Here is a 22,426-nt window from a genome sequence, read left to right as displayed (position 1 = left end):
ATCCTTCTCTCCAAATACTGTGGAATTTTTTATGTATTTCTTTAATTTATATCCTGGCCCCAGGTTATCTCAAGCATAAGGACAATTAAGACAAAATTTTAAAAGCCAGTGAGTATCCCGCTTTATCTCCCCCAAAGGGGACTCAAAGTGGCTGTTCTGACAAAGGCCACAGTTGCAGAGTCTTCATGCCAGTACCTACAAATTGGACAATGTTTTTGTTAGTGATGGACAAAAAAGCAGGATCTCTAAAGCTGTTCAGAGCAGACACAGGTATGCTTAAGCTATCATTAAGATAACCTACTCTTAAGCCATTCAGGGCCCTCAAAAGGCTTTCAACTGAGTCTGACATTATAGGTCAACAGTCTAATTGGTGGAGGATATAGCTATACTAAAGCCCACCTGAAAAGGCTCCTACTACCATACTAGAAGAGATACTGTATTTATTTGAATCGAATGCTTGCCTTTTTTGGCTAAATTACCTTCCCAAAATTAGGGTGCGCATTAGATTCGCATAATGTGGTTATCCTACTGTTGGACCAAAGCAAAAGGGGAAGTACCTGGAGTTCGTATTTAAGGGATGTCATCTCTAATTTAATTGCCATGGTTCAATGATATGAAGTCCCGGAATTTGTAGTTTGGTGAGGCATCGGCATTCTTTGGCAGAGAAGGCTCAAAACCTTGTAAAACTATAGCCCCTATGACTCGATAGCACTGAGCCAGGGCAACTAAAGTTCATTCATTCAACAGCATAGATGCACCCCAAGGTTTTATTTTCCATTGCTGAAAGCTTTGGTGTTCTAAAAGAAGGAATTCCAAGCATGCAGCCACTGAAATGCACACCTTTTTTTTGGCCAGATTACACACAGTGAATGCACTTTTAGTACATTTGGCAGCAAATACTTTTTTTGGGTTTCAGGGTTTTGAAAAACGAGGTGTGCATTAGATTCAATGGTGCATTAGACTTGAGTAAATACGGGTATTTTGAACAACATGAAGATACCAAAATCTCAAGACAGTGGATATAAGCAGTACACACCTGAACATAGAGAGGAATATATTTTCCAGTTATTTTTACAATTGTTGAAGCTGCTTAGATAACTACAGTAGAGTCTCACTTATCCAACATAAACGAGCTGGCAGAACGTTGGATAAGCGAATATGTTGGATAATAAGGAGGGATTAAGAAAAAGCCTATTAAACATCAAATTACATTATGATTTTACAAATTAAGCACCAAAACATCATGTTTTACAACAAACTTGTCAGAAAAAGCAGTTCAATACACAGCAATGTTATATAGTAATTACTGTATTTACGAATTTAGCACCAAAACATCACAATGTATTGAAAAGATTGACTACAAAAACATTGACTATTAAAAGGCAGATTACGTTGGATAATCCAGAACGTTGGATAAGCGAATGTTGGATAAGTGAGACTCTACTGTATCTGGTGATTCACACACACACACACACGTATTTCCTAGTAATATATCCCATTAAAATTTTCCTGGATTTGTGTGCACTCCAAAGGGTCACCACTTCTGCACACCAAATCATTGGTTGTCCTCTCACCTCTTTGGAAGAACATTGGCTTAAGAAAGCTCAGAGCATTTTTGGGGATCCATCTCAACCGGTATGTTCTTTTTTCCCCCTATAATTATTGCCATCTGGCAGAAGGTACAGGGTGACAAGGACAGACTGAAAGATAGCTTTTATCCTAGAGCTGTGGCTATATTCAACTCTGTGGTTTTGCACTGATGTGGCATTGGGAGCTGTGTGGTGGTATGGAGGGATAGGTGTGTTGTTTTGTGGTGTGTGCGGGGGAAGGCATGTAACTTCATTGTGCACTAGCACAATAACAAAAAAGTATTCTATTCTAGTTTATATTTTACATTTCACTTTTAAAAATCTGTTCTAAAGGGTGTTATCACAATGGAACTTGGTTTGTTGACAGAATAGGCTACAAGACAGAAAGTACCCTTCTAAGCAAGTTCAAGGCTAATTCTGTTCATTACTTCCTGCAAACTGCACTGAGAATGTGACCTAACATAGTTAACAGGTTTCAAAAAATGTGGTTTTTACCAAAAGCTATCTTTTCCTCTAGTTTTCAATTATTAAAACATGTTCCCTGTCCTTCAAAAGCCATCCTTTTCTTCTTTTAAATTTTAATGGTATCATATGCCCTCTCAATTAATATCCAATGTAATTCTACAATATATCTATTCAGAATTAAGTCCATAGCGGCTTAATTTGAGATAGATGGCTACAGCCTTGAAATCTAGTTATATAAAAATAGTCATTTCTACATTTAAAGTACAATTGTCCAAGTTCTTTTTAAAGGAGGATAGAAGAGAAAATGAAATTATAGAGGGGGAAACAAGCTGAATGTAAGGAAAAAATTCTCACCAAGTTAGCATTTTTCATAAAGCTACCTATTATAGAATATAGGAATATTAACATTCAGAAGACATGTTAAACTGTTTTGAAAAGCACGGTTCTCCCATAAACACATTTCAGTCCAAATACCCTTCATTAAAACATGCAAAAATTGCTTCCCTACCTTTAGGGCATAACTGAAGAGCAAACATCTGCCACCAGAGAATCAGAACTAAAACTGCAGCTAAAACAGAGCTACAAGTGGAAAAGGCAGAAGCTGGGACATCCCTTCCCACTGTTCCTCCCTTTCAATGACCACAACAGGCCAGCTGCCAATTGGCAGCCAAGAGGAGGAGGAGATCAAGCTTGGCTGGGGTTCAGAACAAGAAGACTGCTGGAGTAGCCAGGTCAGGTAAGTATCCCACACTATGTAGACCCAGACCAAATGCAGAGGTTTGGATCCAAACTTATTTAAGGCCCACAGATTTGAATGGATCTACTCTATGAGAAATGGTGTAGAACCAGGGGACTATTTACCACCTCAGGCCACACACATACACCAGACAAGACCAAATGTTTCCATTTTCATCTGCAGTTCTTTCAGAATGGCAACAGGAATCCCAAAAACAAGCCTTGATTTTAGGATGTGAAGAGTACTACAATAATGTGTGGGCAGCATTCCCTGCTGTAGCCTCCTGCTGTTTCACAAATCCACAATCTCTCTCTAGCAGTTGTTCAAATTGTTCACAATTTTACTATACCATGATATATAAGGGGACTTGAACATTTAAGGATTTTTGGTATACATATAGTATCCTGGAACTTGATCCAAGCAGATACCAAGGCCCCCCTGTATTTGGTGGAGACAGGGGAAATATTTACATGTTTTCATGTCTGCCGGAGACTTTCTATGTGGTTGGAAGCAAAATTGCCCAAAACCACACTTTAAAAAAAAAAAAGCAGGAAGGGCTTCAGGAGCCACGAAAGTGGGGCCCAAAGGCCACATGTGGTCTATCCTATGTATGACTAATACTGAATGCAACAAATGAAGTAAACAATGCAAAAGTGAAAGGGGATCATATTAGAATATGTGGGTGGGGGAGGAATAGATCAGAATGTCATTACTCAAAATTCAACTGTCCTGCTGTGTACCAGGCAAAAATTCAGCAAGAGGTATTTTTCTCCTCACCACAACATCTTCATACAGAAATAGACTTCTGCTTAATTTCTGCTCTTCGTTTTGCTGTTAAATGTTTCTGCAGTCTATGGAGAAATTGAGGAAGCAGTAATTGTAGGACTGGAAATATTTTGACCATGTACCAAGTTTGGAGGAACTATACAGGTAGCCATTCTGCTGTACGACTAGAATCCCTATCAGCCCTACCCAGCATAGCCAAGGCTCAAGAAGATGCCCTCAGAGTCTTAACTGTCTCTGCCTCTCAGTTTTTATGGCCATTTAGACAAGGAAGCAAGGGAAAGATGAATAGAGATTTAGCTTTATTTTATGTGGCTAAGGTAGATTATCTTGTTGCCGATTTGTTTACTTTTTTGTAGTTCTTAAGATGCTGTAAGTCAGGGGTCCTCAAACTTTTTAAGCAGAGGGCCGGTCCCCAATCCTTCAGACTGTTGAGGGGCCAAATTATCATTTGAAAAAAAAAACAACGAACAAATTCCTATGCACACTGCACATGTCTTATCTGTAGTGCAAAATAACAACATTAACAATAAAAGACCAATACAATATTTAAAAATGAAAATAATTTTAATCAGCATAAACTTATTAGGATTTCAATGGAAAGTGTGGGCCTGCTTCTGGCCAATGAGATAGTCAGGATAATTAGGATTGTTGTTGTTGTTGTTATTGTGTGTCTTCAAGTCATTTCAGACTTTGGGCGAGCCTAAGTCCAAAATTATTTATTTATTCATTTACTACATTTATTTACTACATTTATATCCCACCCTTCTCACCCCGAAGGGAACTCAGAGCAGCTGTATGTACATACAATATATTATATTATTAGCATAGCACAATATTAGCATTATATATTACTATATTGAACTATACCACTATACTGTAATATTATATGTAATATATAACATATAATTAATATTATTATATGGTATTATTATTAGTATTGTATAAAATGATAATATTATTATCAATATCATATGTATATACAATATATTATTAAAACTGATATAAAAATATTATATTATAAATGAGGGCGGGGGCCAGGTAAATGACCTTGGAGGGCCGCATCCGGCCCCCGGGCCTTAGTTTGGGGACCCCTGCTGTAAGTTAATGTTAAGCACCATTGTCACATTTTATTTCATTGGGCAGTATCGCAAAGTCATAGCAGACTTCCACTTGCTCACTGAAATGCCTCTTTCTGACTTGCACTAAATGCCTCTTTCACTGTCATCTGTTCCAGAGCAGTTTCCTAGTACTCCAAAGAATATAAGAAAAGCTCAGAGAAATCCATTCTACCAACACTGTCTGACTCACAGGCCAATAGACAGTGGCTTAAAACCCAATGAAATGTATGAGGCTTAGTAAAGTTACATATGCTTTTAAATCAGAAAAACAGCTTAAAATATATGTGAAATATTTTACCAAAAAAGTATTAGCCAAAGTATTCTCAAGTATTCAGTGAACAAGTGGTACCAACTACCCATGAAGACCCAGTATTTGCCCTGAGAAATAATGTATTTTGTTTTGTAATGCCCTTGTTGATATAAGACAAATTCAGCAAAACAAGTGAACATGGATTAATTTGCATTAGTGGTTTGTAGTAAAATCTAAACTGCTTCCCTCTTATGTTCTCATTCATTGGACTATACTAATTCTCACTGATCTCACTGGAATGATAAACTCATCAAAATTGAGAGCAACTCATCACTCGCATGTACATCAAATTAAAAACTGGCACACGGAATTGCCATCACAGTTCAGTGGTATCAGCCAAATTCTACTCTGAGTTGCTGAGGCATATAAAGAAAGTCTATACAAAATGAAACTGGTGAAAGCATCTGTATGTATCTAGGTAGATTCCTAGACACCACATTTGTTTCTAAGATAATTCAATTTTAATTCTAAATATATTTAATAGAAACCCACTCCTCTGACTTCTATGGAAGTATTTTTCTAGTTAAGTATCTTACTTGAAAATCTATACATTACCTAAGCCAATTTTCATAAAGTGAAATGTTGTAACCAATGGTCCTCAAAATAACCTTTTTTCAATCCGGTGTCCTCCAGCTGTGTTAGATAATGATCCCCCGAATCCCAGAAAGCATAGCCATTACTGATTTTGAATTATGTAACTTGTTGCCAACACAGCTGGAAGATACCAAGTTGAAAAAGACTGTCTTAGGGAAGCATGGACAAAAAATCATAGTTGGAAGGTATCTTAAGGGCTATCTGCTCAAACCTCAGTTCAAAAATCAATTTTTAAACATCTTTGACTGGTGACTATCCAAACTCTGCTTAAAGATCTCCAACAAGAACATCCACCAACCTACTATGTAAACATTTCACCTATCAAACAGCGCTTACAGGTCCTTAATATTTAGTCAGAGTCCCATTTCTTGTAATTTCAGTCCACTGGTTCAGATACTTTCTTTTGAACCAGGGAAAACAAGCTCGTTCTAGCTTCCACATAACAATCCTTCAAATGGCTACCATATCACCTCTCAGCCTTCTCATCTCTAAGCTATACATATTCCCTTGACCATTCTTCATAGGAACTGGTTTCCAAATCCTTTGCCATTCTGGGCCACATTCACAATACAGAACTGAACTGCTTAAGTGATTGCACTTAAACTGCCTTGGAACCTCTAGACAAGGCCTGCACAATCTGTGACTCTTCAGCTGTTTTGGCCTCCAACTCACAGAAGCCCCAGCCAGCTTGTCCAATGGCCGGGAAATCTGGGAGTTGGGGGCCAAAACAGCTGGAGAGCCACAGGTTGTGCAGGCCTGCTCTAGATCATAAGAGTGGTTTGCCAATGAAACCCCTTGCCTAGAGAGGTGATAAGTCTCCTCTGGATATCTTCTGAAAGAGGCTAGAACCATACCTTCAATGCTTGTGCTTTCAACTATAAACTATTTTCTCATGGCGAGAGGGTGACTTCAACTTGTTCAGCTCAATGAATGGATTTAAACAAAACACTCCATTAAACTACTTCTAATGGCAGCAATGGCAACTTGTACGCAGAACACATCATGCAACGTGCGGGACTTGATGAATCCAAGGCTGGAGTTAAAATTGCTGGAAGAAACATTAACAACCTTAGATACGTAGATGATACTACTCTGATGGCTGAAAGTGAGGAGCTGAGGAGCCTTACCACCAAAATGAAAGAAGAAAGTGCAAAAGCTGGGTTGAAGTTAAACATCAAGAAAACTAAGATTATGGCAACCAGACTGATTGATAACTGGCAAATAGAGGGAGAAAATGTGGAGGCAGTGACAGACTTTATATTTCTAGGTGCGAAGGTCCCTGCAGATGCAGACTGCTGCCAGGAAATCAAAAGACGTTTACTTCTTGGGAGAAGAGCAATGGCCAACCTCGATAAAATAGTGTAAAGCAGAGACATCACACTGGCAACGAAGGTCCGCATAGTTAAAGCAATGGTATTCCCCATAGTAACTTATGGATGCAAGAGGTGGACCATAAGGAAGGCTGAGCGAAGCAAGATAGATGCTTTTGAACTGTGGTGTTGGAGGAAAATCTTGAGAGTGCCTTGGACCCCAAGAAGATCCAATCAGCCCATACTCCAGAAAATATTGCCCGGCTGCTCACTGGAGGGAAGGATATTAGAGGCAAAGATGAAGTATTTTGGCCACATAATGAGAAGACAGGAAAGCTTGGAAAAGATCATGATGCTGGGGAAAATGGAAGGAAAAAGGAAGAGAGACAGACCATAGATGGATGGTGTACTTGAAGTGACTGGCTTGTCCTTGAAGAAGTTAGGGATGGCGAGGACCGACAGGGAGCTCTGGCTTGGGCTGGTCCATGAGGTCACAAAGAGTCGGAAGCGACTGAATGAATAAACAGAAGCAATGGCAGCAATATGGAAGCACAGATGGAAGAGCACAACACATAAGATACATTCTTGACTGGAAAATCAATGTGGCATCTAATTTAAAACCTTTCTGCTGAATATATGAATAACCATGTGTACAGTCATCAGATGAGCATATCAGTCTAAGCATCCAGCCCCTCTGTTACATGAGCAACAGACCAGGAGGTTTTCAACTAAACGGAGTTTCACATTTTGTCTAAACCAGGAAACTAAAAACAACATGAATTAAAATGTGGTTTAGCAATCTGTCTTGTTATGATTGCCAATAATCTAGCATATTGGACAAAATGAAAAAGTACAGTTATTCCTAGTTTTATCAATCCCAAAGTAAAGTAAGGAGTGAAGTTCATTCATATGTCCATTTATTAGAAGAAAATGATTGTTCAAACTAATTAAGTCTCTTAAAATTATCAGCATTTTCAGTAGACATAAAGAGAAGTCAAGAAGAACATTTACAAGTTTAAATGTAAAATAATCTGACAGGACACTATACATAGAGAATGACACTAAATGACATTATTTTAGGCAACCAAGATAAAATTAGTAACATGAAAGATTTTAGGGGATATGGACTGATTGGTCAACTATTCACTCAGCTGAATTAAGTAAACCATCTACTGCAAGAAAAGAGGAAATCCTACCCTTTTAAATTTAAAGGTTCATCTGCTTTTTCTATCGGAAATAGCAGGGAATATTGTACTAAAAGCCAATTTAGGTAGAAGTTTTAAGACACAGCGAAATGAAAAAGTTCAAGAAAAAACATGTCCCACCTAACATTGATAAGGGAACTACATAATAACAAGAAAGGATTTATTACTTTCAACACCAAGTTAAACAAGCACAATCTGTTCTAAATAAATAGAATCCACTCCATTAAAAGGATGAGCAGGAATGTTAGACTAGGATATACAAAAAACAAAGACTGTGTAATAGCGTAATAACTGTAGATATATTATTCTGTGCAAAATTCATCTCAGGAAATTTAAGTAGTAAATACTCTAAAGGCACAAGATTCTGGGTGATCTTGGAAGTTAAGCACAGTTAGTGCTTGGATGGGAGTCCACCAATGTATACCAGGTGCCTTAGGTTATATTTCAGAAGAAAGAACTGGCAAAATAATCTCTAAGTAGTCTTTGCCAAAGAAAGCCCTATGAAATTCATAGAGTCTCCATAGGTTGACAGGTGATTTGAAGACACTTACACATAGATGAACCCAAAGGAGTAATATTATTGCTTTTGAGAGCAGGGTACAGACAGCCTAACATACTGTTGTGCTTCTAAAAGAAATATATCCAAAGATGATAATTTACAATGTGTGGAGATAAACTTTATCTTTTGTTAGCAGCCCTATGTTGAAGGGCAGAGTATAAATAAAGTACTGGTATTAGAGAAGATATATGTGATACAAAGTATCACTTGCTAATGTCTATAAACCAAATCCTGTGAAAGGCACAAAAACAAGGGTAAGTTAAAAAGTAGTAGCAGCAGTACATAAAGTTGCTAAATTTAAGACTAATTCTGTCCTTTAATGGGCTGCAGTTTGTAGACAAATTGATTTCTGAGAAAACATGTACATGTACTTTCCTTACAAAGGGCACCAAGATGACCCCCAAAAATAGATTATAAAGCTCAATGAGAAGAATTGGAAACATCAATATTCTAATGTCCGCTACAACAATATTTTTCCTATTGCTGTGTCTAATTTGGTGAACTGGTGGTGGTGGTGGTGATGATGGTGGTTGATTTAAAACTACTAAACTAGATTTCATTATGATCTAAGCTAATATAGTGGAGCTCATGAAAGAAAGTAATTCAGGAAATGGATTAGGAAAAGTTTATCTTAAAAGTCACGGTGCCATTAAGATAAAGGCTACAGCTAGAACTTCTAATTAAATTATTGAATAACAATCTGCCTCCTGATTTTTAAGTATTATGCACTATAATCACAACACAAATTGTACAACTTCAGGGAGTCATTCAAATAGACAGGATTGAAGAGGTTATCTAGCCCTGATTAGTAAACTCAATGTAGTTTATGTTCCTCCTTCTTCTGTACCTTCACCAATCTGTATTCTGTTCAATAGGTAAAACCTACTAAACTACACAACTAAGGTTTACAGAGATATGGTTTTTGAATGTATTTTTCCTAGACACATACACACACACGTATACCTAGCTGCTATCAATGGACTCTTTCTAGATCAGTGGTTCTCAACCTGTGGATCCCCAGATGTTTTGGCTTTCAACTTCCAGAAATCCTAACAGCTGGTAAACTGGATGGGATTTCTGGGAGTTGTAGGCCAAAACACCTGGGGACCCATAGGTTGAGAACCACTGCTCAAGATAGACATTAGATCTTAAAAATTTGACAAACCCTAAATGCAAATCAAGAATGATTTGTATAAAATTTGGGAGAAGTCTGAATCAAAACAGGTGAAGTGAAAATGAAATTAGAAATGCAGAGCATGGACTATGCTAGAATCTTTTCATCCTGGGGCTGTGGGGTAATTATAAACAAGACATAGATAATTAAATAAATTAGAAGCAGGATGCAGTATTTCCCGTTTATAAGGGGGGTGGACAACCATAGCACCCAAGAGCCATAACCATCATACCCAATGGTGAGAGATTATGGAAGCTGTAGCCCAAAAGTATTGAAAGGTCACACCTCAGGTATGTACCCCAATGAAGGTTGATAAATGAAATACTTAACTAAGTTGTTATGAAATCAAACATGGATATATATTAAATTATAAACATTCAAGACTCTTCTATGGTGATGTGTATGCTTATTAGATGAGTCAAATAGTGACGGAGATTCTGATTATACTCAGAAGTATCTCTGAATGCTCCCTTTGTATGTTTTAAATGTAAAAAAAGTTTTGCAGTGATATTGTTTCAGATGTTTCTTTCATAACTTAGAAGTCAGATGATTTAATAAAAAGTACAGCATTAAAAAAACTTAAGAGGTGTTATAACATTTTGTAAAAACAGAAATCTATAAAAAAAAACCTAATGTATCAGCATGGTGTAATGGTGAGAGCATTGGATTAAATCTAGAGACCAGGGTTTGAAACCCTGCTCAGTCATGGAAACCCACTGGGTGGCCCTGGGCAAGATACGCTCTCTCAGCCCCAGAGAAAAGCAAAGGAAAACTGCACAGGAACAAATCTTGGCAAGTAAACCCTGTAATGGGTTTGTGTTAGGGTCATCAAATGACATAAAAACAACTAATAACCAATCCAAATTACAACGTACTTCATTACTCAACATATAAAATAAAATTAAATACCGTAGACGTTTCTGAACAGCATATGGCAGAATAATTTTGAAGTAAACTACAGTAAGAGTTCTTAAATCCACACAGCACCAAGTAATTCCCAGTTAATGCAACAAAGCTGACTAGAGCTATACAGGATTGTACTGTTAGGTCAAGCACATCTAAGACTATTTCTGCCAATCAGTCTACCAGTACTAAAGAAATACCCCTTTAGCCCCTATTTGTTCTAATACATTCCCCAACCCTGTAACACAAAATTCAATGAGGGCATATTTCCTCTGCCTTAAAATGGCAGAAGCCATGCACAAAAGACAGCACAGAGTTAATGAGAAAATTATGCATAGAGCATCTTGCATTACAGTGGCATCGTATGCTAGATCAATAGCTAACTGCATCCATCTTTCTTGTTAGTCACATTTGTTAAACAAAAATGGGAGTATCATCCACCCACTCTTAAGTTGAAACAGACATGGTTTTCCTGAACTTTAAAAAAAATTCTCCAAATTGAGTTTTTTTCTTATGGATTCAAAAAGACTTTGAAAGAAATAATCTAAAGGTTCCCTGCTATGCATGCTACAACTCTGTCTCCATAGCCAACTCCCTTCTTCTCCCTTCAGCAGTAAGGCTAAGGTAGCTTCCTGAACTTCTCTGTTCCAGGATCCATCCCTATGTTTTAACATTGACAGCTGAGACTAGGACAAAACAAATATTTTAAACAGCGCTCACAATAAAAAGGAACATGAACTATACAACCCTTCAAATGCTACTGAACATCAACTCTCAGCATCCTGCATTATTAGGCTGATTAGTGTTGCTGAGTGGCAATCTAACAACATTTGGAGAACCACACAATTGCCACTCTTCTTCCAATAATTGTAACACTCATATTGCTGTAAAATGGTTTTAAAGATTCGGGTTGATATACTTGTATTTTGAGAGGCAAAAATACACATACTATTCAACAACTATTTCTCCAAGTCAGAGTACCTGTCTGATGGACTAACAAAAAGGTAGTTGTTAACTGGTAATCAAGATTTGTTGAGACAGGAATTGTCTTTGCCCCCCCCCCCCTCTAAGGATGAGAGAGAGTGTGATCTGTCCAAGCCACCCAGTGGGCACGAGGAAGGCCAAAGCAAACCCTCTCTGAACAAATCTTGCCAAGAAACCCCCTTGACCATGAGGCACCATGTTAGAAATGAATTTCAAAGTCGACAGGCACCCTGAGGGTGCACATACACAAACACAAACATCCCTAGAGGAGGGAAACTAGGCTCTACAAGGAGTGGGCTGGAGGAGCTTGATAATATAGCTTTTAACCTGAAGAAAGGCAAATTCAGGCGTGATGTAACAGCCATCTTTTTTTAAAAAAAATTATCTAACATAGTGACATGTGCAAGACAAAGGAGACAATTTTTGCTGCTCTAGAGATTAGAACTTAAATAAATATATTCCAATTGTAAAAAAAAAAAAATAGAGGATCTACCAAAACATTAGAAAGAATGTGCTGATAGTAGGAGTTGTTTGATCATTGAATGAATTGCAAGAGAAAGCAGTAGATCTTCTCTCACTGAATGTTTGTAAAGAGAGGCTGGATGATCATGCCTCAGGCATGCATTATCTGTGGATTCCTGCACTGGTGGGGATCAAACAAAATAATCATCATGGCTCCTCCCACCATTACAATACTAAAATTTAATATGAAAACCGAAATTATTTTCAAGAAAACAAGCTCGCCCTCTCCTCAATTTGACATACATGGATTTGTTTCATTTTATACGATTACTACTCAAACTATTTGGCTTGAAATAGGCTGGAACAATTTTTTGACATACGAAAGCTTTCAAACAAAGTTATACCATTATCACAGGTGTCAACCCTCTCTGAATGACTGACAGGAACCTTACTATATTGGTGTCATGTTGCAACACACTACCTTGGAAGGAGAAATTTGTCTGCTTCAAGCCCATTATGGGGATGCTCCTAAATACTATAGCAGGTCACCTGGGTACTGCCCCTTGCAGGAAAGAAGCAGGTCTGCCAAATCAGTAACAAGAAAAAAGAGAGAGATGTAAGTATCACTGTCTAATCATTCACTGATTCCCTGTTTGGCCCAACAGCATACAATAACAATAAAGAGGCAGAGAAACACAACACAGAGCAACCCTGTCCCAACAAATGAATAGCACCCCTCAAAACCTGCAGCTGCAATTGCTTGAACATTTACTGCTGTCTTGCTTGAATATCTTTAAAAAGTAACTCCTCTGGATGTAAAGTAAAAGTCATATTGTCAACTTAATTTCACTCCACAGATGTGTAGCTATATGGAGGGCAAGCAAAATGAGGATATTCCTCCTCCCTATAATAAGCATTCTGGTCTCCAAATGAGCTATTTGCGTGCTAAGGGGAAATAATTTCTGAACATACCCTGTTTCCCCTAAAATAAGACATCCCCAGAAAATAAGACCTAGTAGCTGTTTTGCTGAATTGCTAAATATAAGGCCTCCCCCGAAAGTAAGGCCTAGCAAAGTTTTTGTTTGGAAGCATGCCTGCCAAACAGAACACCAGAGCATGCAGGATCGGTAAATGTACGTACCATAGAGTGTTGTACATGGAAATAATGGTAGTAACAAGAAATTCTTGATTGGATTCACCGTTTGTCTGGTTATGCTGGTTTGTGATGACAACTACTGTACAGTATATAATAAATGTTCATTTTTTTTGTTCAACAATAAATGTGAATTCTTCTTCATGGAAAAATAAGACATTGCCTGAAAATAAGACCTAGAGCATCTTTGGGAGCAAAAATTAATATAAGACACTGTCTTATTTTCGGGGAAACACGGTAGTACCCTGCACTTCCCTGAAAACAAGCTATACACATTTAAATAAAGTTCAGTTTTGTTATAATCAGTAATATGAACAAAGATTCATGATAATAACAGAGCCTTTACAAAAGGGATGCAATACACTTGTACACCAAATGCATCCAGTTTCCGAAGTACAAATGCATAAGCAGCTACTGGCCATAAAGAGATAGAGTATCATGTGTCTTTGACCAACTACTTTCATGCTAAGCAGTAAATTGACACATTTTGCAAACATTTCAACTTGCTATCATAGCTGCACCTTCAGCAGCAAAGGAATGAACAGTAATTTGGGAAGGAAAACTGTCAACCTCTTTTTACAGCTTATCAGTCCTATATATCTCTGTTATCTGATCTGTGGGACTGAAAGGGTTTCCCCCCAATGTACCAGTTGTTGCCTACAACTTTTTCTTTCCTTCCTGGAAACTTATCACAGAGCAGCAACCAACAGCTAGTGGACTAATGCAGGTTGATGGACTGACACTTTGGGTAGCACTGCTATCCATGATAGCATCTTCCATAACTCTGCACCAGATTTTGGTGTATCCCATCATTGTCTGCATTTTCACTTAGAATCATAGCATTGGAAGAAACTCGAAGGGCCAGTCCAGCCCCTTACCATGCAGGAATACACAATCAAAGCACCCCCAACAGCTGTCCATTCAGCCTCTACTTTAAGACCTCCAGAAAATAAGATTCCATAACGCTCCGAGGCAGCATATTCCGCTGTCTAACAGCTCTTACTGTCAGGAAGTTCTTCCTAATGTTTAGGTGGAATCTCCCCCCCCCCCCCCCCCCCCGCAATTTGAAGCCATTTCTCCGTGTCCTAGTCTCTAGAGCAGCAGAAAACAAGCTTGCCCTCTCCTCAATGTGACATCTTTTCAAATATTTAAACATGGCCATCATGTCCCCTCTCAGCTTTCTGTTCTCTAAGCTTGGCTTCGAAACCTTTGGTCATTTTGATTTACCTTACTCTGGACACATTCTAGCTTATCAATTCTTCTTCTTCATTCACAGAGTCGTCTCGGATTCTTCGTGACCTCATGAATCAGTCCAAGCCAGAGCTCCCTGTCAGTCATCGCTGCCCCCAGTTCCTTCAAGGTCAAGCCAGTCCCTTCAAGGATACCATCCATCCATCTTGCCCTTGGTCGGCCTCTCTTCCTTTTTCCTTCCATTTTCCCCAGCATCATGATCTTTTCCAAGCTTTCCTGTCTTCTCATTATGTGGCCAAAATACTTCATCTTTGCCTCTAATATCCTTCCCTTCAGTGAGCAGCCGGGCATTATTTCCTGGAGGATGGACTGGTTGGATCTTCTTGGGGTCCAAGGCACTCTCAGGATTCTCCTCCAGCACCAAAGTTCAAAAGCATCTATCTTCCTTCACTCAGCCTTCCTTATGGTCCACCTCTTGCATCCATAGGTTACTATGGGGAATACCATTGCTTTAACTATGCGGACCTTCATTGCCAGTATGATGTCTCTGCTTTTCTCTATTTTATCGAGGTTGGCCATTGCTCTTCTCCCAAGAAGTAGGTGTCTTCTGATTTCCTGGCTGCAGTCTGCATCTGCAGTGATCTTTGTGCCTAGAAATATAAAGTCTGTCACTGCCTCCACGTTCTCTCCCTCTATTTGCCAGTTATCAATCGGTCTGATTGCCATAATCTTGGTTTTCTTGATGTTTAACTGCAGCCCGGCTTTTGCACTTTCTTCTTTCACCTTGGTGATAAGGCTCCTCAGCTCCTCCTCACTTTCCGCCATCAGAGTGGTATCATCTGCATATCTAAGGTTGTTAATGTTTCTTCCAGAAATTTTAACTCCAGCCTTCGATTCCTCAAGCCCCGCACGCTGCATGATGTGTCCTGCGTACAAGTTGAATAGGGAGGGTGAAGGTATACACCCCTGCCATACTCCTTTCCCAATCTTGAACCAGTCTGTTGTTCCGTGGTCTGTTCTTACTGTGGCTACTTGGTCTTTATACAGATTTCTCAGGTGACTTGGTGACTTTGTATCCCCATACCACCAAGAACATGCCACAGTTTATTATGATCCACACAGTCAAATGCTTTAGAATAGTCAATAAAGCAGAAATAGATGTTTTTCTGAAACTCCCTGGCTTCCTACATTATCCAGCGGATATTGGCAATTTGGTATCTCATTCCTCTGCCTTTTCTGAACCCAGCTTGGACATCTGGCAACTCTCGCTCCATGTATTGCTGGAGTCTACCTTGCAAGATCTTGAGCATTACCTTACTGGCATGGGAAATAAGTGCCTCTGTACGGAAGTTTGAGCATTCTTTAGCATTTCCCTTTTTGGGTATGGGGATATAAATTGATTTTTTTCCAATCTGATGGCCATTCTTGTGTTTTCCATATTTGCTGGCATATGGCATGCATCAGCTTGACAGAATCATCTTCCAAGATTTTAAACAACTCAGTTGGCATCCTGTCGTCTCCTGCTGCCTTATTGGCAATGCTTCTTAAGGCCCATTCAACCTCACTTCTCAGGATGTCTGGTTCTAATTCATTCACCACACCGTCAAAGCTATCCTCTATATTATTATCCTGCCTATACAGATCATCTGTATATTCTTGCCACCTTTTCTTGATCTCTTCAGCTTCTGTTAAGTCCCTGCCATCTTTGTTTTTGATCAGGCTCAAAAGATGTAGTCAATCTGATTTTGGTGTTGACCATCTGATGAAGTCCATGTGTAAAGTCTTCTTTTGAGTTCTTGGAAGAGAATGTTTGTTATGCACAGTGAGTTTTCCTGACAAAATTCTATCAGCCTGTGTCCTGCTTCATTTTGTTGTCCCAACCCATACTTATCAATATCCTTCTTGAATTGTGAAGCCCTGAGCCAGACACAGTATTCCAGCTGAAATCTGACCAAAGCAGAATAAAGTGGGACTATGACTTTCCTTGAAACTACACTTTTATTGATGTGTTGGCTTTTTCAGCTGCTTCTTGTTGGAAGGACATAAGGTGTATTTGATCTCTTCTCTATCTATGATGACAATGTTCATTTTGCAAACTGCTCTGTTGGATGTGTTGTCAAAGGCTTTCATGGCTGAAGTCACTGGTTTGCTATGAGTTTTCTGGGCTATATGGCCATGATCCAGAAGCATTCTTTCCTGACATTTCACCTGCATTTATGACAGGCATCTTCAGAGGTTGTGAGGTATGTTCAAATGGGGTTTATATATCTGTGGGATGTTCAGAGTGGGAGAAAGAACTCGTCTGCTTGAGGCAGGTTTGAATGTTTTCAATTGACCACCCTGATTAGCACTGAGTAGCTTTTCAGCTTCAAGGTCTGGCTGCTTACTACCTGGGGGAATCCTTCATTGGAAGGTGTTAACTGGCCCTGATTTTTTCCTGTCTGGAATTCCCCTGTCTTCTGAGTGTTGTTCTTTATTTACTGTCCTGATTTTAGTTTTTTAAAATACTGGTAGCCAGATTTTATTCATTTTCATGGTTTCCTCCTTTCTGTTGAAATTGTACACATGCTTGTGGATTTCTCTGTGTAGTCTGACATGGTGGTGGTTAGAGCGGTCCAACATTTCTGTGTTCTCTAATAATATTCTGTGTCCAGGTTGGTTCATCAAGTGCTCTGCTATGGCTGACTTTTCTGGCTGAATTAGTCTACAGTGCCTTTCATATTCCTTGATTTGTGTTTGGGCAATGCTGTGTTTGGTAGTCCCTATGTAGACTTGTCCACATTGCATGGTATATGGTAGACTCCTGCAGGGGTGAGAAAATCCCTCTTGTCCTTTGCTGAAGGTGGCATTTGTTGGATTTTCTTAGTGGGTCTGTAGATAGTTTGTAGGTTGTGTTTCTTCATCAACTTCTATGCGGTCAGATGTTCTCTTGATGAATGGTAAGCTAACACCTCCCAACAAAGAATTCCCCCAGGCAGTAAGCAGCCAGACCTTGAAGCTGAAAGGCGACTTGATGCTAATCAAGGTGGCCAATTGAAAACATTCACACCTGCCTCAAACAGGCAAGAGTTCTTTCTCCTACCTTGAACATTCCACAGATATATAAACCCCACTTGTCTAGTTTCCGATAGACTTCACAACCTCTGAGAATGCCTGCCATAAATGTGGGCAAAACTTCAGGAAAGAATGCTTCTGGAACATGGCCATACAGCCCAGAAAACTCGCAGCAACCCTGCCCTGTTGGCTTTGCTCAAAAAGAGCCCAACTTGGCCTCCAAAGAAGTCTACCTGCCACCCAACGTTTTATAAGTGGTGACAAATTTCTCTGCTCTGTGCAAAAATGAGAACACACAGAACGTGGTTAAAACGTTCTGGTGCAAGTCAACTCGCATCACTTGGGACAATGTGCATGCTGCAAACGAAAGAGAGTGCCTTGCCTTGCGGTGTGTTGTTGCCGGCTGAACAAAATTGAAACCTTCCCTGCCGCAAAATTGCAGCGCTGTCTATAAATACGGACCCACACTTGGTTGCTGACAAACAAACAAAATGAGGCCGCCTTGAAACTTCAGCCCAAGTTTAGTCATTTGGAGAGTAGGGGGGAGGGTGTTCCTCTTGTGTTGGGATGCTTTTTTTTTTTTTGTCCCCTGCTGCCTTTTCACACTGAAAGAAACCAACAGAGAGATCTGCATTCCTGTCTGCCTCCAGCAAAGACTGCAGCAAAGACTGAACTCAGTCTTTGCTGGAGTTTCCAATGAGGGAACTGAAAGAAACCAAGGGGAAGGGGAGGGTGGGAGAGTGTCTGTCACGGATTTGTCCCCAGCTAATTAATTAATGCATTAATCAAGAAAAGAGCTTTCTCATTGCCAGCGTCTCCAGAGCTGGGAGACAGTTCATTAATTCCACTTTTCCTTCAGCGAATCAAGCAGCCAAGTCAATTCAACACAGTGACTGAAAAGAGAAAGGAGAAAAAAAATATGGGGGAAGCCTGCCAGGTTTCTTCCGCTGTCTGCAATTTTAATTAAAGTCGTTTTGCCAAAGGAGAAAGAAAAGACGGGCTCGTCATCCCCAGCAAAAAAACCCCCCAAAAACTCGGAATTGGGAGACTGGAACTGAGGTTGAGTCCCAAGAAGAAAAACAGGGCTTCTGGGAGGCAAAGAAGAGGAGAAGCCAAGGCTTTGGGGAGCTGGAGAAAGAGGGAGGTTAGATTTGAAGGCTGCAAGTCTGAGGCATAGAACTCACCAGGGCTGGAAGCAGAGTACAGTAACTCTCAAGCAACCGGCAAAATGGAAGAAATAATATGTTGTCGAAAGCTTTCATGGCCAGAATCACTGGGTCGCTGGGAGTTTTCTGGGTTGTGTGGCCATGTTCCAGAAGCATTCTCTCCTAACGTTTCGCCTGCATCTATGGCAGGCATCCTCAGAGGTTGTGAGGTCTGTTGCAAATTAGGAAAGGAAAGTTTAAATACCTGTGGCATGTCCAGGGTGGGAGAAAGAACTCTTTGTCTGTTGGAGGCAAGTGCAGGTTAGCAGACAAGCTTTGAAGCTACAAGGCTATTCAATGCTAATTAAGGTGATCCATTACAACATTCACACTTGCCTCCAACAAACAAGAGTTCTTTCTCCCTCCCTGGACATTATTCCACAGATATAGAAACCCCACTTGCCTAGTTTTTATCAGACCTCACAACCTCTGAGGATGCCTGCCATATATGTGAGTGAAACGTCAGGAGAGAATGCTTCTGGAACATCGCCATACAGCCCGGAAAAGTCACAGCGACCCAAAGAAATAACACTTTAAAAACCATTTTTATAATACAGTAATTTTCATAATACAGAACGATTAAGTTACATTAAGTTATATTTGTCTTTATTTGCTTTTAATTACTGTATTTCAATATTACATGGTCAATAGTTAATGGTATAATATGGGATAAACAGCATTATTAGCTAGGCCAGTGGTTCTTAACCTGGGGTCCCCAGATGTTTTTGGCCTTCAGCTCTCAGAAATCCTAACAGCTGGTAAACTGGCTGGGATTTCTGGGAGTTGTATGCCAAAAACATCTGGGGACCCCAGGTTGAGAACTACTGAGCTAGGCCTATTTTAATAGAAACTCTCAAACAACCAGAAGCTATATTTATCCGGCATCTAACATTCGCCGTGGGTGCCGGTTAACTGAGACTCTACTGTATTTTTAAAAAGTTACTTCCCTGGATGGAAAGTTGGTTAAATAAATGGGATACTTTTCTTAACTAATTTTACTCTCCCTTTCCGCTTCACAGCCTGTGGCCGGAGAGCCCAGCGTGGGTCATGTTCAAGCCTCCCGCCACAAGGGACAGAAAGGAAAACTGTGACCAACAGCACAAAAGCATTTCACTCGCTCTCTCAGCCCTCCTCCTCTATCACACCAGACGCTTTTTTCTTTCTATGCATGCAAATGACTTTTCGGCACGAAAGAAGCATTTTGCACGAGATAAGCAAAATAAATAAATAAATGAAACAGCCACAACCTTGCATTCTCCTTCCTTCCAACGGGGATGCACGCACACACTCGCAAGCGCGCGACTGTCAGCCTGCGAGTTGGAATCCCCGGGCAGGCGTTGCCGTGGAAACCGCAGCGCGCGCCCCCTTCCTCTCGTAAACCCCGCCCACTCACTCCTTTGCAACTTCAGGGGAAGGTCTTACCTTGGGTTCCCACTGCATTCCGCGCTGCGGGCCGTGGGGCCACGCGCAAGGGAAGCCTGTGCTTCCACTCCCCCCTTTTCCTGTCTCCTTTAAATGAAGCCAAGGCGGTTGTTTGGGAGGAGCCAGGAAAATAGGGGTGAGCCGAGTTGGTCGGCTCAGAAGAAAGGTTCCCTATGTATTTTTATTTATAGTTGTACAGTCAAACCTCCACATTGGTTGGGTTTAAGGGCACAGGACACTCATGAAAGTGAAAAACCGCAACAAAATACAGTTGTTCTTCTTTTTTGCCCCCCTCCCCCCGATTTTCAGGACTTCCAGCAGGACTCTATAATACACTTCGCCTGGAAGGTGACCATATAATTGTAATGGAAGACCCAGATATTCTTAGACTTTCTCCAGAAATCTCTAGATCAGTGGTTCCCAACCTTTTTTTTTTTTTTTGACCAGGGCCAACTTGACCAGGGACCACTTTGACCAAGGACCACTCTCCCAACATCAGTACCAAAAGGGTTACAAATCAGTTTTTGGTCAAATTTAGATTCAGTTCGGTTATTTGCAGTGCTGATTTTAAAAATTTCATTGGATAGCTCACATCAGCTCTAGTTTCTGATACAGAACATATGCTATCGAGTAGTCTGCTCGCTCACAGAAAACCATATTTAATACTCTGGAGCTGATGTGGTCTATCCAATGCAATTTTCTGAATCAACACCCCATATAACTCCAGGAACTAGCCTAAAAACAAAGACATCAAGAAAAAATTTTTTTGGTTTGGCTGTGTTATTTTTCGTGGATTTTGTTATTTTAAAAAAAGTTGAAAAAAATTCAAAAAGCGGAGCGCGAGACACAATAAACTCACTAATGGCTTTAATAATAACAACAACAACAACTTTGGGAAGCTAAGCAGGGTTTTTCCCATTACAACTGATGTGTGGCAGTGAGAGGTCATAACACCAGCAACAACAACTACTACTACTACTACTACTACTACTTTGGGGGACGTTCCTTCTCTCTCTTGTTCGTGCCGCCGAATGAGTCTACTCTGCCCTGCCATAGGAAGGCTCCCAAGACTGAGAAAGCACTGGCAATCGCAACGGCCTTCCTTTCTTCCTTCTCTCCCTCTCACGTGCCGCTAGGTGTCTTCTCCGCCCTGGCCTGGGAAGCTGAGAAAGTGGTGGCAAGGGCAACGTGCTGGCATCTCCTTCCTTCCTTCTCTCCCTCTCCTCCAATGGTGGCACACACATGCACAGTTGCAATTTTCCCTGCATATCTCACAGACCTTATTTTAGGTCTCACGGTGGGAACCACTGCTCTAGGTCCTCCAGCTTGACTTGAGAAAGTTGACCATAGCATCACGCTGGGGGACCTAGACAATCGGAAAGATAGCATTTTGAATCAAATCTGCAAATAATCAAATCCACAAAAGTCAAAACTGCAAATATGAGGGAATGACTGTAACCATCCACGTGCCTCACACATTGTTATTTACTCAAAACACTTTATAGACATCACACTTGGGGGTATATAACTTCTGCTCCATTACTTATGTTACCATTTTTCTATAAAATGTTTTGTATACTACTCTTTGTTATTTCTTGACACAGTATTCTTTAACTCGTAAATGTAGTACTTAAAACAAGGATCATGAAAAACAACAGGGTTCTTGTTTTTTAGGGTTGCCAGGAGGAATAGTTGTGTGTCAGAGGAATTTTCAGTATGGTTGTTTGTTATACAACCAAATAGCAAAGGGCTGAAACTCCCTCTTCTATATAATCATTTAAGGCATAAGATCTCTCTCCACTTTTCACTCCAGCAGTCCTACACTGGTGTAGAAACAAAAGTAACAATTTTCTTGTGAGTTTTCATAGGGCAGGCATTCATGTTAGGCCCTTTTTCTCAGACTGTTTGTAGTCCATCTGTGTGATTTTCTTACAGCAGCTGAGGATATGATCAGTAGTTTCACAGTCTGCATTTTGGGTCATCAGCTGATTTTTCGATCTTGGCCTTAATTGCATTTGTTCTGATGGCTTGCTCCTGGGCTGCAAGAATCAGGCCTTCTGTCTCCTTCTTCAGTGTCCCATTTGTGAGCCAGAGCCAGTTCTTCTCCTTATCAACCTTTCCTTCAATTTTGTCAAGGAACTGTCCAAGCAATGCTTTGTTGTGCCAGCTGTCAGCTCTACTTTGTATTGCAGTTTTCTTGTACTGC

The 22,426-nt window shown here is 40.1% G+C and overlaps 1 protein-coding gene across 11 annotated transcripts in view; it reads right to left on the bottom strand.

The window, feature by feature from the left end:
- Positions 1–20,307, bottom strand: part of prr5l (proline rich 5 like) — an 89,909-nt gene extending 69,602 nt beyond the window's left edge. Inside the window, exons 1-2 of one of the 11 annotated variants that reach the window (XM_016992561.2) lie at positions 20,046–20,161; positions 12,677–12,777 (exon numbers count right to left, since the gene is read on the bottom strand). The gene's annotated coding sequence lies outside the window, so the exon portion shown is untranslated. Of the gene's footprint in view, positions 1–2,562; positions 2,968–12,676; positions 12,778–20,045; positions 20,162–20,220 lie in introns of those variants that run through there. The other 10 variants (XM_008105834.3, XM_008105818.3, XM_062967891.1 and 7 more) reach the window with 10 other exon arrangements.
- Positions 20,308–22,426: the final 2,119 nt, after the last annotated feature.

The sequence above is a fragment of the Anolis carolinensis genome, chromosome 1 (genome assembly GCF_035594765.1).
Source record: "Anolis carolinensis isolate JA03-04 chromosome 1, rAnoCar3.1.pri, whole genome shotgun sequence".
Classification (NCBI taxonomy): domain Eukaryota; kingdom Metazoa; phylum Chordata; class Lepidosauria; order Squamata; family Dactyloidae; genus Anolis; species Anolis carolinensis.
This window is presented reverse-complemented; position numbering and strand designations above follow the sequence as displayed.